Source organism: Podarcis raffonei, chromosome 13, assembly GCF_027172205.1.
Source record: "Podarcis raffonei isolate rPodRaf1 chromosome 13, rPodRaf1.pri, whole genome shotgun sequence".
Taxonomy (NCBI): domain Eukaryota; kingdom Metazoa; phylum Chordata; class Lepidosauria; order Squamata; family Lacertidae; genus Podarcis; species Podarcis raffonei.
In genome coordinates this window covers 16,429,939-16,445,870 of record NC_070614.1, presented here as the reverse complement: position 1 = coordinate 16,445,870, position 15,932 = coordinate 16,429,939, and the positions used below count along the sequence as shown (strand labels likewise).

General features: G+C 44.3%; 1 protein-coding gene across 5 annotated transcripts in view; it reads right to left on the bottom strand.

Moving 5' to 3' along the window:
* ZNF385C (zinc finger protein 385C) overlaps positions 1 to 15,932 on the bottom strand; it is a 163,577-nt gene that overhangs the window by 26,538 nt on the left and 121,107 nt on the right. The window lies entirely within an intron of this gene.

The following is a 15,932-nucleotide window of genomic DNA, read 5'->3' as shown; positions in this document are numbered from 1 at the left end:
AGCAGAAAACAACCTTTCTCCCTCCTCTATGTGACATCCTTTTATATATTTGAACATGGCTATCATATCACCCCTTAACCTCCTCTTCTCCAGGCTAAACATGCCCAGCTCCCTTAGCCGTTCCTCAAAAGGCATCGTTTCCAGGCCTTTGACCATTTTGGTTGCCCTCCTCTGGACACGTTCCAGTTTGTCAGTGTCCTTCTTGAACTGTGGTGCCCAGAACTGGACACAGTACTCCAGGTGAGGTCTGACCAGAGCAGAATACAGTGGCACTATTACTTCCCTTGATCTAGATGCTATACTCCTATTGCTGTAGCCCAGAATTGCATTGGCTTTTTTAGCTGCCGCGTCACACTGTTGGCTCATGTCAAGTTTGTGGTCAACCAAGACTCCTAGATCCTTTTCGCATGTACTGCTCTCAAGCCAGGTATCACCCATCTTGTATTTGTGCCTCTCATTTTTTTTTGCCCAAGTGCAATACTTTACATTTCTCCCTGTTAAAATTCATCTTGTTTGTTATGGCCCAGTTCTCTAATCTGTCAAGGTCGTTTTGAAGTGTGATCCTGTCCTCTGGGGTGTTAGCCACCCCTCCCAGTTTGGTGTCATCTGCAAATTTGATCAGGATGCCCTTGAGTCCATCATCCAAGTCGTTGATAAATATGTTGAATAAGACCGGGCCCAAGACAGAACCCTGTGGCACCCCACTAGTCACTCTTCTCCAGGATGAAGAGGAACCATTGATGAGCACCCTTTGGGTTCGGTCAGTCAGCCAGTTACAAATCCACTGAGTGGTAGCATAGTCAAGACCGCATTTTACCAGCTTCTTTACAAGAATATCATGGGGCACCTTGTCAAATGCCTTGCTGAAATCAAGGTAGGCTACATCCACTGCGTTCCCTTCATCTACCAGGCTTGTAATTCTGTCAAAAAACGAGATCAGGTTAGTCTGACATGACTTATTTTTCAGAAACCCATGCTGACTATTGGTGATCACAGCATTCCTTTCTAGGTGCTCACAGACTGTTTGCTTAATGATCTGCTCCAGAATCTTCCCTGGTATTGATGTCAGACTGACTGGGCGGTAATTATTTGGGTCCTCTCTTTTCCCCTTTTTGAAAATAGGGACAACATTTGCCCTCCTCCAGTCTGCCGGGACTTCGCCTGTTCTCCAGGAATTCTCAGAGATGACTGCCAGTGGTTCTGAGATCACATCTGCCAGTTCTTTTAATACTCTTGGATGCAGTTCATCTGGCCCTGGAGACTTGAATACATCTAGACTAGCCAAGTATTCTTGTACTATCTCCTTAGTTATTCTGGGCTGTGTTTCCTCTGCTGAATCATTTGCTCCAAATTCTTCAGGTCGGGCATTGTTTTCTTTATTGGAGAAGACTGAGGCAAAGAAGGCATTGAGGAGTTCAGCCCTTTCTGTGTCCCCTGTTTGCATTTCACCATCTTCTCCTCTGAGTGACCCCACTGGTTCTTTGTTCTTCCTTTTGCTACGGACATACCCATAAAAGCCTTTTTTGTTGCTTTTAACTTCTCTAGCAAGCCTGAGTTCATTCTGTGCTTTAGCTTTTCTGACTTTGTGTCTACACGTGCTGGCTATTTGTTTGAATTCCTCTTTGGTGGTTTCCCCCCTTTTCCATTTTTTGTACACATCCTTTTTTAATCTTAACTCAGTTAAAAGTTCTTTAGATAGCCACCCTGGCTTCTTCTTCTTCTTTTTTTTTACTTTCATTTTTATAAAATATTTATTAAAATTTTAAACACACACATAGGATTACACAATAAGGTTTACAAAAATCATAAGTTTACAAAATAGAAAAGTTAACAAACTAAAAAAAAGAGAAAAGGAGAAAAGAAAAAAAAACACACATAGGAAAAATATATATAGAAAAGAAAAATCATAATAGCTAAATATAAAAAGAAGACAGAAAAAGTTTAAAATTAGCTCCATCTTTCAATAATCCTTAATCTCATTTCCTTAATTCTTTGACCTCCTCACACCTCCCCTTTTGTATTCCGTTTAAAAGAAATCCTTTCAGCAAATCCTTACTCTCTGTTAATTTTCATAGCTCAATATCATCACCTATTATAAATATGTATTTTGACCATTATCAATCCATACTTTCATATTCTTAAAAAACTTTTTACCAATACTACTTATTTTCCATCCGACATCATTTTAACATTCCTTAATTTTACAGTATTTCTGTAGGTAGACTTTAAATTTCTTCCAATCTTCTTCCACCAACTCTTCTCCCTGGTCACAGATTCTGCCAGTCATTTCTGCCAATTCCATATAGTCCATCACCTTCATCTGTGCCCTGGCTTCTTTAGGCACCTTCCATGTTTCCGTCTCATTGGTATTGCCTGAAGTTGTGCTTTTACTATCTCCCTCTTAACAAACTCCCAGGCATCATGAACTTACTTTCCTTTTAGTATTACTGTCCATGGGATCTCACCCAGCACTTCCCTAAGTTTTATGAAGTCGGCTTTCTTAAAGTCAAGAAATTGAGTCCTAGTATGCTTGGCTGCTCCTTTCCGCTGTATAGTAAACTTCAGAAGAGCATGATCACTCGCGCCTAATGATCCTTCCACTTCTACCCCACTAACCAGGTCATCAACATTGGTTAGGACCAGATCTAAAATGGCTGTTCCTCTTGTTGCTTCTCCCACTTTCTGGACAATGAAGTTGTCTGCAAGGCCAGTGAGGAATCTGTTTGACCTTATGCTCTTGGCTGAGTTTGACATCCAACAAATTTCCGGGTAATTGAAGTCCCCCATTACTACTATCTCCCTTCCTTTTGCATGCTTGGCCATCTGTTCCAGGAAGGCATCATCTATGTCCTCCGTTTGGCTTGGGGATCTATAGTAAACTCCCACAATGAGGTCTCTGTTATTCTTCTCTCCCTTAATTTTGACCCAAATGCTCTCACTTTGGCTTTGAGGTTCTAAATCTTGGATCTCTTCACAGGTATACACATCCCTGACATATAACGCCACTCCTCCTCCTTTCTTGTCTGGTCTGTTTCTCTGAAATAGATTGTATCCCTCCATTATTACATTCCAATCGTGGGACTTATCCCACCAGGTTTCAGTGATGCCTATTATGTCATATTTAGTTTGCTGTACCAAGAGCTCAAGCTCATCTTGTTTATTTCCCATGCTTTGCGCATTAGTGTACAGACATTGAAGTCCATTAATCATTCCCCCGTGTCTCTTATTTAAGGATTTTTTCCTCCCACCACTAGGTCTGCGTGCTGTTTGCTCCATTCGGTCTATGACATTTGGATGATCATCTTCATCAATTGATAGACTCCTACCTTCAGGAGCACTGTCTCCCTCCCCCACATTAGTCAGTTTAAAGCCCTCCTGATGAGGTTTCTGATATTTTTTGCAAAAACATTCCTCCCAACCGTTGTGAGGTGCAGCCCATCGCTTGCCAGAAGTCCATCTTCAAGAAACTGCAGTCCGTGATCTAAGAATCCAAACCGTTCCTGTTTACACCATTTGCGAAGCCAGCTGTTCACTTCCACTATTTTTCCCTCTCTCCCTGGGCCACGTCGTTCAACTGGGAGGACAGATGAGATGACAATTTGTGCATTTAATTGCTTCAATTTCCTGCCCAGAGCCTCGTAATCTCTTTTGATCTTCTGGAGGCTATTGCTTGCAGTGTCATTGGTTCCCACATGAACCAAGAGGAAGGGATATTTGTCAGTGGGTTTTATGATTCCTTGCAGTCGTTCAGTTACATCTTGGATCTTAGCCCCGGGGAGACAGCACACTTCCCGAGACATCTTGTCAGGCCCACACATCACTGCTTCTGTTCCCCTCAGTAGGAAATCCCCTATCACCACTACACGCCTCCTCTTAGGTCTGGTCGGGGTTCTTCCATGAGCTGTCCGTTCCAAGGTCGCCTGCACATTCCCTGAGGACTGACTTTGCTGCTCGTCTTCATATACCTGATCGACTGTAATGAGGGAGAGATCCTCAAATGGAGTCTGCTCTTTGTCTTCCATGCTAGGGGAGAGGACCTCAAAGCAATTGTGTATTTCTAAACAATCAGAGCGAACCCTGGGCCTCCTACTTCTTTGAGTCACGTTTCTCCATATATCTGGCTCCTGTGTTGGTGAACCAGCCTCCTTCTCAGGGGAGTCCCTGTCTCCTCCTTGGTGGAGACGGTGTGCTCTGTTGCTTCCAAGAAGAGCTCCAGCTCTCTAATTCTTTGGAGCGTAGCTACACGTTCCTCCAGTTGCTGGACTTTGTCTTTTAAGAGGGCAATCAACATGCAATTGCTGCAGGTAAAGCTGCCTGCAACCTTTGGCAAGATGGCAAACATTGCGCAGGAACCACAGGCGACTGCAGCTGTTCCCTCACCCTCCATCTTGAGAACGTGTCGTTGGGGGTGACTACAGCGGTCCTCCATCATAAAAAGCGTGAAGACAGGACAAATAAATCCCCCCCAAAAAACCTAGGTCTCCTCCAACAAACGTTTGAGACTAGCTCCCCTAAATCTAAAATATGGATCAAACTGTGTGCGCCGCTAGGCGCGCGCCGCTGCCCTACAAGCTCTGATAAGCTCCTCCCACAGCTAATCACCTACCTCAACAGAAGCCCTGCCCCCTCTGACCTTTGCACAGGGAGAGCAGCTAATCAGCCACAAGAAACACACACAAGAAAACCCTTTTTGTTCCTTCTTCAGCTGCTGCCCTACCATGAGATGAGCGCCACATCCCCATAGTCGTCCTTTCCCTTTAGTTTGCCATATGAAATAAGTAAGCCCAATAAACGTATACGCACAGGAGAATAAGCTGCTCACTGCGTGTGATTTTTCTGTCATGCCATTTGTAATCGCTTTCTGCTGTTGGCTACCTTGCAGATGCAAAAGATCCCATGTTCAACTCCTGGCACCTGATCTCTAGGAAAGGCTCTTGCCTGAAATCCTCAATAGCTGCTACCAGTCTTTGCGCACAATACTGAGCTAGAAGGACTGAGGGTCTGACTCAATGTAATTGATGCTGTGAGCCACCACGAGATCTAAGGACGAAGGGCGGTATGCCAATTTAATAAATTAAATGAAAATAATTAAATAATAAATAACTTAAGACAGCATCTTTTGTTCTGTGTTCACCTGGAATCACAGAACTGTAGAGATGGAAGGGACCCCAAGGGTCATCTAGTCCGAACGCCTGCAATACAGGAATCTCAACCAAAGCATCCATGACTGTCAGAAAGTTCTTCCAGATGTTAGATGGAATCTCCTTTCTTGTCACTCGAAGCCATTGGTCCTGGTCCTAGCCTCCGGAGCAGGAAAAAACAAGCTTGCTCCATCTTCCATGTGACAGGCCTTTAGATACTTGGCTAAATGTTGGAGGGTATGGAATAGAACATCCCCAGGGCTGCTTTTCAACTGGAACTCACCGGAACTTAGTTCTGGCACCTTTGCCATTCTAAGAGAACGAGGGAGGTGTTAATGGACGTCCCTATTTTCATCAGAGAAATGTTGGAGGGTACGGAGTGAAGTGTGCCTTCAGTTTTCAATTCAGAAAAAGGCTATATTAGAAGTTTCAGAGACACTGATTTTAATTTTACACAGTCTTGGCCTTGGCCATGCAGCAATCAGATTTCTGAAAGCAAGATTAGTGCAACCATACTGATGCTAATTGCTCACCCTGTAACTGCCCACTTCTGCTGTCCTGCTAGCTACTGAGCTGGAAAGTGATCACTTGGTGGATTACATACTCCGTAAGGAAAGGAAAGCAATTAACTGTAAGGAATGTACTTCGCTGTCTTGGGTGGATATATACACAAACTATTCAAGCCACGCATGCAAAGGGAAAGTGTGAGCAGCTGCTTTCCCCTTGCTCTTTTTAACTAGCATCTATTTCCATAACTGAAAATGGCCAACATAATATCTTATTACTTTTCTTTCTTCTAGGCTGGCCATACCCAGCTTCTTCTGTCTTCCCTTTAAATAGTTTTCTTTCTTAGATCCAACGTGTCCTCCTTAAAAGTTTCTCTCTGAACCTTTCCCAGTATGTTGTTCCTTTGTAAAACACAAATTGTTGGTGACCTGCACCACAGGGAGGCCACTGCATACAAGGTAAACACAACATATTTTTCTGCCCTAAAGGTCATTTAATTTTGCTGTCCTTGCCCCAACGTTCTGTTGCATTTGGCAAGGTTTGTGGGGCTCTCAAGGTCCTTCAAGGCCTTTCCTAATTCCTGCCCCTTTTCCACACATATGAATAGAGCAGTGATTGCCAACCCTAAACCTCCAAAGGCATTCACTGGTGCCCTTGGGTACCAGGTCGGTGAACATTTATTTAATGGCAGGCATTGTGACTTCTACATTATTGTTACTGCGACTTTTATATTGGATCAGATTGTTACTATTAATGTTTGAGGTTTTATTTACAGAAAGGTAGCCGTGTTGGTCTGCCATAGTCAAAACAAAAAAATTTTTTCTTTCCAGTAGCACCTTAAAGACCAACTAAGTTAGTTCTTGGTATGAGCTTTCGTGTGCATGCACACTTCTTCAGATACACATGTTTGGCCATATTTCATTATGTTTTATGGAGTCAAGCAATTTGCACAGCAGTAATGTAACAACAGTATGGGACGCGGGTGGCGCTGTGGGTTAAACCACAGAGCCTAGGACTTGCCGATCAGAAGGTCGGCGGTTTGAATCCCCACGACGGGGTGAGTTCCCGTTGCTCGGTTCCTTCTCCTGCCAACCTAGCAGTTTGAAAGCACATCAAAGTGCAAGTAGATAAATAGGTACCGCTCCGGCGGGAAGGTAAACGGCGTTTCCGTGCGCCGCTCTGGTTTGCAAGAAGCGGCTTAGTCATGCTGGCCACATGACCCGGAAACTGTACGCTGGCTCCCTCAGCCAGTAGAGCGAGATGAGCGCTGCAACCCCAGAGTCGGTCACAACTGGACCTAATGGTCAAGGGTCCCTTTACCTTTTAATTTAACAACAACAAAAAACGTTGAACAGCGACAGCCTGCGGCCTCATCCAGGAACTCCTCAGACCAGGAAATGGGAGATCTCACCACATTCAGGTTTCTAGTGGTAAGTTTCCAGCTTCTGCTCAAGCAGCAACCCTCCATAGGAACTGGGGAAATTGGTGCACTATCTTGGGTGAACCCATGGCGGTTTCCCTTAAAATGCAAACTGTAGTGTGGGAGAGGTTATTTTACTCAAGGCCATGGTTGGGGAGGGAGGGGTTTCCCTTCCCCACACCCTACAGTCCCAAAACTGCTCAAGGTTTCCTCATACCTACTGTTTACATAACAGAAACAATGCGGATGAATATATAGTTTGGCCTTCAGTCCTCCTCCCGGCCTGAATACTCTCTGTTCAAATTCCACCCATGTAAGGCCTGAATCTGAGATTTCCTAGTGCAAACATGGCTTAAATGGCCTAACTGAGCTATGAAGAAGGGAATGACCTTGATGGCATCTATCTTCTCTTCTCCCTCCCTCCCACTTTTGGCTAACAAAGGATTGTAGCAAACGTCAATTCTGCTCAGAGTAGCCCCGCTGAAATTTATGGGCACGACCAACTTAAGTCCTTTAACATTAATGGGTTCACTTGAATACAACTCAAGATGCACAGATTGAAATATGGGGCACAACTGCGTTGGGGACCAACGCTATAAGACACTGGGGTTTCCAGGCACAGGGTAGCATGTCTAGCCCCTTATACCTCTGATGCGGGGTATATTACTTTCGCTTCTGTCAAATAACATCTGCCAGCGACTCCTATGGTGGTGGGGGTGTAATGTACAAAAGATATTGGCAGCACTATTCAAGTGATGGCAGAGCACGTGAAATACTCAGAGTAATGCAGGGCACCCTTCAGCGATCCTTGCAATCTACAGTCCCCTCTTCTTTCAATACACAGCTTCTATCATGATGACTGGCAATAAAACACTTCAAAGTATATGCTCTGCCTTTCCCACCAGTTGATGGCTCTGTTCTTCACCCCCTAATTCCATAGGTAGGTGAATTCTTCTGTTATTTATTTAACTTTATTTTCCAGTGTTAAACCAGAATCGGTAGGAAGAGAATGGATCAAAGACCATAATATATTTTTTTTTAAAAAATAATAAAAATCTCAGTGTGCACATTTTTCTACAGATTGTAGTGTAACGGGCCCAAAGATGCCTGGAAGGCACAAGTGGCCTCTTTCTAGCAGATTGGACAAATTTGTTCCCGTCTTTGTAGAGGGAACTGCTTCCCGAACCAGCTCTGACTCCAGGGGGGTAAACTATAGCTTGCTTCGTCAGGCATGTACTGATCAAATTAATACCAAAGTCACCCAGAAGGGAAATCTGGAGAACAGCAGGCAACAACTCCCCCCCCCAAAAAAAAATGTTTCTCATTTATTCGTTTTAAAGTGACAAACAAGCATGCAATAATTTGTTATATATTACCTCACCCACCTCAACTGCCCGTCCAAGGTTATCCCTTGTCCTTTTGGTCCTCCCAACTGGCTTGTGAGGCAGTGATGGGCTGAAAGATACTGAGCGGCCTAAGCTCAAGGGGGAAAGGTCTCCTCACCAATAGTCCAACTCTAATCTCAACACACTAACATGGCTCTCCCACACAAGAAAGCAGAATACAAGCTAGAAGTGAATGTGTACATAATTACTGTATTTTTCCAAGTATAAGACTATGTTGTTGTTGTTTTTTACCAAAAACAGGTTTTAAATTGGGGCTCGCCTTATACACGGGTAGTGCTGAGGGGTGTTTTCTTAATTTGGAGTCCCCCAAAATAGGGGGTGTCTTATACACGGGGGGCGTTTTATACACGTAAAAATATGGCATATTGTAAGGTTTGGAAGGAAATTTCTGCCTAACACCACTGACTAAAGCAAATCTCTAGGGTGGAACTACCATTACTTCCTTGTTTGTGGAACATGTGTTTTGTTTTGTTTTACTTTTTCAATTTCAGTAACTTTATTGTTCTAGCCAAAGGCCATGATAAACCCGCAGTAACAGTACAGTCTTACCTTGGAAGTCGAACGGAATCCATTCCGGAAGTCTGTTCGACTTCCAAAACATTCAACTTCCAAGGAGCGGCTTCCGATTGGCTGCAGGAAGCTGAATAAGCCACACTGGACGTTTGGCTTCCAAAAAATCATTTAAAAACTGGAACAATCACTTCCCGTTTTCGATTGTTTGGGAGCTGAAACATTTGAGTTTACAGGCATTCGGCTTCTGAGGTTCCACTGTACCGATAAAACATTTTAAAGCACCACTATTTAAACCTACTCTCACCCTCATTTCTGTGTTACTGTATAGCACTTGGATCAATAGAAGAATTCTGAAGTCGGACAACTTTTAATTCTAGTAACAGCTCTCTGTTGGCAAACATGAATTAGAGAGCAAAATTTATACCATACATCTGGATCCTGAAAGGTTAGTTCGATGCTGTCTCTCTGGTCACAATTAAACAGGTATTTACAACGTAAACCATTTCCTAAATCCAGGGAAGCCCCTACAATGGCTTGAATTCCTGCTTGCAGTTCAGATTCTGCTTTCATTATTCTGTTGGATTTCTTCACTGGTCAGTTATAAATGACCACGTGTACAACATCTGGGGACGTCTTTCTAGAAGAATCATAATGGGAATTTGGACTTTCCCCCTGCAGCGTGCTTGTGCATCCGCCACCAAAATTTGTCCCCCACATTTACTGATGTCACACGTACACACCGTGCAGTGTGCCTCTGCCAACACAATTTGTGGTGCCTGGTCCCGTCATGCTTAGGCATCCAGGAGTCAGCGCCTATGTCCCTAATGTAAATATTCACTCACCCCATCTTCCCTAGCTGGGGGGGATGCCATTTTGTGGTTCGCCTAAGCCAGGGGTCAGCAAACTTTTTCAGCAGGGGGCCGGTCCACTGTCCCTCAGACCTTGTGGGCGGCCGGACTATATTTTGGAGGAAAAAATGAACACATTCCTATGCCCCACAAATAACCCAGAGATGCATTTTAAATAAAAGGACACATTCTACTCATGTAAAAACACGCTGATTCCCAGGCCGGGTTTAGAAGGTGACTGGGCCGGATCCGGCCCCCGGGCCTTAGTTTGCCTACCCATGGCCTAAGGTGCCAAAATGTCTTGGTCTGGCCCTACTCCACCATGGCAACCTACTTAGGAGCTCCTTGTTCTCTGTATCTTGTCACCTGCTTCTGATCACTCTCTGATCTCTTTGGCTATCGCCCAGCATCTCACAGGCTCTCCACAACACGGCAGAGGTGGCAATGCTCGATCAAAATTTTACAAGCCAGAGACTCACCAAACAGCAATTCCAGCACTTTGCATAACTCCTTGCCTGCTTCCCAGTGTTAACAAATGTAGAATTATGGGAAATGAAGCATGCATACGCAAAACCTTGCTCAATTTGCACAATTCATAAAAGCCAGAGGCTTCTGATCTTCTTGTCCTGGAATCTACGGTGACACATGACTTTTCCTGTCTCCATGTTTAAGTACAGCTCCAAACTCCTTTCTTCATAGTTCCATGAGGAATTGGGAGGTGGAAACGGGGACCACAAAATCCCACATTCTGCAAGTTCTATCAAAGCACCCAAAACGTAGTTGGTAATAAAGCAAATTCAATCTGAGCAAAGGGGGGGGGAGTACCCATGTGCATAATTTAGTTCAATGCAGTGGCTGAATTAGAAATGTTATTGCAGGATTCCTGAACCACACAAAACAAAGTTATTGTATTCCTCCACCAGTGATGTGCTGTTCCTTCTTGGATGCCCACTCAAAGCTTTTTCTGTTGTCTTCCTTTGTATGTAAATATGTAAGCAAGCGACACTTATCACTGTCACTGAGATCATCTTGCAGTGTAGGCAGGCGAAAGGGATTCAATTTTTTTTATTATTAAAACAAATCCTATTACATTTCTGATGGTTAGGACCAGGGGTCAGTAAACTTTTTCAGCAGGCGGCCAGTCCCTCAGACCTTGTGGGAGGCCAGACTATATTTTGAAGGGGGGGGGGGAAGGATGAATTCTTATGCCCTACAAATAACCCAAAGATGGAGCCAGAAGATCAAACCTATCCATTCTGAAGGAAATCAGCCCTGAGTGCTCACTGGAAGGACAGATCCTGAAGCTGAGGCTCCAGCACTTGGGCCACCTCATGAGAAGAGAAGACTCCCTGGAAAAGACCCTGATGTTGGGAAAGATGGAGGGCACAAGGAGAAGGGGACGACAGAGGACGAGATGGTTGGATAGTGTTCTCGAAGCTACCAGCATGAGTTTGACCAAACTGTGGGAGGCAGTGGAAGACAGGAGTGCCTAGAGTGCTCTGGTCCATGGGGTCACGAAGAGTCGGACACGACTAAACGACTAAACAACAACAACAAATAACCCAGAGATGCATTTTAAATAAAAGCACACATTCTACTCATGTAAAAACACCAGGCAGGCCTCACAAATAACCCAGAGATGCATTTTAAATAAAAGAATACATTCTACTCAAGTAAAAACATGCTGATTTCTGGACCGTCCACGGGCTGGATTTAGAAGGTGATTGGGCCGGATCCAGCCCCCGGGCCTTAGTTTGCCTACCCATCATTAGGACACTGGCACTGTAACAACATCCCTCTCTCTCTCTCTCTCTCTTACAGAATTATGGTGCAAAGTTTTTATGATGGAAAAATCTAACAGGAGTGCTAGAGGACAGGCTACTTTATAGCATGTCTGCAGCAAGTTTTAAACCTGGAGCCTAAGAGATACTAGGCCTGCATTCAGCCTGTATGCCACCAAAAAGCTCTAGCTGGCGTATAGGGTAACAAGCCAAACTAGCAAATGAGGCACTTGGAGAGCAATAGGCCAAATTAGGCCAGGTGGTAAGGGCTGATCTCTGTGAAAGCTTTCAGTTCAGATTTATCTAGTCTGGGCTATATGAGGACTCGCCTGCTACTCCTATTTCTTCCAACAGATCAACCTCGCCTTATGTCACTACACTCAATTTTGACTTGTTTCCAGGACCTTGCCTCCTGTCATGAGACCCAGCTCTGACATCCTTCCCCATGTCGTTAATAGGGAGCGATTTCTCTGTGATGAGGATATTAGTGTGGCTGGATGGAGCCCAACTAAAAAGATAAAATGGCTCTCCTACGGGACTTGGACAATTTGGGGAGAACCTGTTCTTGTCATCTAGAATATTGCAATCTACATGGCATTATCTTGCTTGCCTCTTTTCGTTGCTCTTACAATCCTGCAGTCTGGATGAAGCACCTCAGTTTTCTTTCTGTGTATTTATCAGGCAGATGATGATCCCCTGCTTTCATAATACCCGCACCAGGGGGCATTCAACAAAGCTGAATTCCAGGAAGATTCAGGACAGACAAGGCAAACTACTTCTCCACACAGCGCATGACTGAACTATGGAATTCACTTTCTCAGGATGTGTTAATGGGTATCAATTCGGAAGACTTTTCAAAAAGTATTAGACCAATTCACTGAGGGTGGAGTTATGTCTGTTATACTTCCACTGTCACAGGCGGTAGGCCTTTATATATTTGTTGGGGAGAGTATTGTTGCACTCAGGTCTTGCTTGTGGGTACCTGGTGGGCCACTATTAGAGAACAGGATGCTGGGCTAGAAAGCCATTTGTCCTAATCCAACAGGATTCTCCTTATGTTCTTATTAAAAAGGGTTCAAGAGTGCTACTTCTTCCTTAATTCCAGCTCAGTAGCCATACTCAAGGCTCTGCCCACCTCACTTTTTTTGGGTAGCATAAGGAACCTGCCTCCTCTACTCTTCCTCCAAGTGTCCCCATTTTCCAGGAGGAACAGTCCCGGATTTACAGAAGCTGTCCTGGTTTCTGATTTGATCCCAAAATGTCTTGCTTTTCCTTAGGATTTCCCTACTTTCATCAGAGAAATGTTAGAGGGTGTGGAGTTATGCGACCCCTGAGCCAAGGAGATAAGTAACTAGACAACCTTTAGAAGACATCTGAAGGCAGCCCTGTATAGGGAAGTTTTTTAAAGGTTTAATGTTTTATGATGCTTTAAATATATTGGGAGACACCCAGAGTGTCTGGGGCAACCCCGTCAGATGGGTGGGGTATTATAACAACAACAACAACAACAACAACAACAACAACAACAACAACGGAATAGGATGACCCTATTTGTTGCAACTCCCACCCAGGAACCAATGTCCCCACTGTGGAAGGATGTGTGGGTCCAGAATTGGCCTCCATGGTCACTTATGGACTCATTGTTAAAACCATGTTTATGGAAGACAATCTTACTAGGCTACAAGTGATCACCGAAGAAGAAGAAGAAGAAGAAGAAGAAGAAGAAGAAGAGGAGGAGGAGGAACAACAACCCTTCCCTTCCCCACCCCTCCTCTTCAGGTTTTGTTTTCTTCAGGTATCCCTTTTCCCTTCAGCCCCAATACCCAGCCTATACAACCATCCCAATCTCATGCAGTATCACTGACTCTCCTGCTGCGCTTGTCAGGGCTCCCTCAATTCTCCACCCTTTTCCTCCTCTGACTCACTCGTCTGCCTGCCATCCAGTCCCAGAGAAGTGTTTATATAATATTCCCTTAGGGTGTGCATAATAATAATAATAATAATAATAATAATAATAATAATAATTTATTTATACCCTGCCCATCTGGCTGGGTTTCCCCAACCATTCTGGGTGGCTTCCAACAAAATATTAAAATACAATAGTCTGTTAAACATTAAAAGCTTCCCTAAACAGGGCTGTCTTCAGATGTCTTCTAAAAGTCTGGTAGTTGTTGTTCTCTTTGACATCTGGTGGGAGGGCATTCCACAGGGTGGGTGCCACTACCGAGAAGGCCCTCTGCCTGGTTCCCTGTAACTTGGCTTATCGCAGCAAGGAAACCGCCAGAAGGCCCTCGGCGCTAGACCTCAGTATCCGGGCAAAACGATGGGGGTGGAGACGCTCCTTCAAGTATACTGGACTGAGGCCATTTAGGGCTTTCAAGGTCAGCACCAACACTTTGAATTGTGCTCGGAAACGTACTGGGAGCCAATGTAGATCTTTCAAGACCAGTGTTATGTGGTCTTGGCCTCTGCTCCCAGTCACCAGTCTAGCTGCCGCATTCACATGCCATCCACATGTCAGCAGCACTACATCACGTCCACCGTGTCCGTTTGTGTTCTGCCAAATTGGTTGCCACGTAGAGCTGTCAAGGAGCTACATGCTTTCCCAACGTTAGCACTGGTAACATATAGAACTCAGCAGTGGTGAGGAGGCGGAGCCTTTATTGTTAATGCCTCCCATTTTCTATGTGACAAAAGTCTATGAGAAAAGGGGAGATAACCCTGCCCACTACATAAGATGCATTCCTTTGACCTTCGCAGTTGCCATTCACATCTACGTCAAAATGCAATCTACCGTACTTACTCGAGTCTAATGCGGCATCGAATCTAATGCGCACCTCAATTTTCAGAACCTTGAAACCAAAAAAAGTATCTACTGGCGAAATGTGAAGGTGCCATTGAATCAAATGCACATCTCAATTTTCGCAACGTAATTTGGCCAAAAAGGGTGAGCATTAGATTCGAGTAAATACAGTATATTCTTGCAGTAAGCGCAAAATTTTACATTTGGATGTGATAACTGTATTCATTTCTAGAATGATTACAGCACACATCTTGCTTCCTCAAAACATGAGTGTTTACTATTTTGGACTCCAGCACATGTTAGCAAGGTCACGAGATTCAATCCTAGTTCCCAATAAATCAGACTATAAGACATATGTGTCTAATGAGTAAGAATTAAGTACATATACTACATAAACTAGAAAACGTTATAGATATCCAGACGTAATGAATAGCTTAGTTATTCAGTAACATGTTTTTGGAGGGTAGATTCGATTGGATAGTGCACCAACAATATGGAATGAACTCTACTTCTCAGGATAGGCTGTTGACCTCAAAGTTAGCTACTTCAACAAGAAGACTTCAAAGGGGGACTAGAATTCAGTAAAATTCAACTTGATTCCATTGATGCCAGACTCACTCAAGACTGAAGGTATATTTGTCACCTATAATGGGCTGACTTCAGATGGCAAATTAGAATAGCAATAAGGACTGTATTGTCATCGGTTGCTGCTGCTGTGAACAAGATTCTTATCTTCCATTTTGGTTTCACACAAAAATGTGTCAGACTTACTGCAGTGCCACCTCCCATGCTCTTTTGATCCAGTATGCCCTGATGGCAAACTTTTCCATCCATTATTTTGACGCATGTATGTACTGTATAGGGACGCGGATGGCGCTGTCCACAGAGCCTAGGACTTGCCGATCAGAAGGTCGGCGGTTCGAATCCCCACGACAGGGTGAGCTCCCGTTGCTCAGTCCCAGCTCCTGCCAACCTAGCAGTTCGAAAGCACATCAAACTGCAAGTAGATAAATGGGTACCGCTCTGGCGGGAAGGTAAACGGTGTTTCCATGTGCTGCTCTTATGCGGCTTAGTCATGCTGGCCACATGACCTGGAAGCCGTACGCCGGCTCCCTCGGCCAATAAAGCGAGATGAGCACACAACCCCAGAGTCAGCCATGACTGGACCTAATGGTCAGGGGTCCCTTTACCTTTACCTTATGTACTGTATAGGGATAGGAGTGTGCATTGCACACATAACATGTTTCAACTTAGGACCGAATGGGCTCTAGTCCACAAAAACTCAGGCTGCAAAAACACGTTAAGCTTTTAAGGTGCCACCAGACTCTTATTGTTCCTTCTTCACAATGTGATGAGGAAGCGACCAACACTTTTCCAATTGCCCTGGAGGAAGAGTAGGATATATTAAATAAACAGAACAAGCCATTCTGCCTGTGGGCATGGCTGTTGGGTGATTCTCTACTTCCCATTTCTAGGTCTCATTCAAAACAAGGTTAACCTTTTGGGTTATTTT